Source organism: Mycetomoellerius zeteki, unplaced genomic scaffold, assembly GCF_001594055.1.
Source record: "Mycetomoellerius zeteki isolate Tzet28-1 unplaced genomic scaffold, Tzet1.0 scaffold311, whole genome shotgun sequence".
Lineage (NCBI taxonomy): Eukaryota > Metazoa > Arthropoda > Insecta > Hymenoptera > Formicidae > Mycetomoellerius > Mycetomoellerius zeteki.
This window is the reverse complement of record NW_017257296.1, coordinates 242,281-242,996: the sequence shown is the minus strand read 5'-3', so window position 1 is coordinate 242,996 and position 716 is coordinate 242,281. Positions and strand designations below refer to the sequence as shown.

General features: G+C 20.5%; 1 protein-coding gene across 1 annotated transcript in view; it reads right to left on the bottom strand.

Annotated features, from left to right (window-relative positions):
• LOC108724842 (Mediator complex subunit 25) overlaps positions 1 to 716 on the bottom strand; it is a 39,409-nt gene that overhangs the window by 11,803 nt on the left and 26,890 nt on the right. The window lies entirely within an intron of this gene.

The window sequence follows — 716 nt, the reverse complement described above, 5'->3', positions numbered from 1 at the left end:
TATATTATAATTATAATATATAATTATAATTATATATTAATTATATTTTATATCTTATATAATTTATATAAATTATAATACATAATTGTAATAATTTTATATAATAATCTTAAAAATTGTCTTGTATTTTGAAATAAAAGATATGTTGAATATATTTTCTTATTATTTCTGTCTTTTATATTATTTCTATTTATCAATAAATTACGTACATAATCCTTTTTAAATAGCGAATATCATGTGAACAAAATCAAATTAATCATATAATACAGTTTTTCGAAAATTTAATATCCACGCACTCCCATAAACAAAAGCATTGATTATCATATATACACGTATTAACTATATACATGTATTATGAGCTAAAATTAATTAAAAACTTCGACAAAGGCCTGTATCCACGCATAATTAAAGTTTCCATGATATAATATTATGATGAGCTAACTATAACCAAACACTTTTCAAATTATAATGTGATAATTTGTATACTCTTAATCCGATTAATACATCAACGTAATTCCCTCTTTCAATCCTATGACTTAGCACGTTGATTAAGGAAATTAAAAAATGTAATTTATATTATTTCATAAAAAGAAAACTTTGAAGAAAAATATCTCAAGAATCTGTAATTAATAAAATCAGTGAGAGACTTCAAAACGATCTTATAATATCGCGATTATATTAAATTATATATAGAGATTCGAGATATATATTCCGTT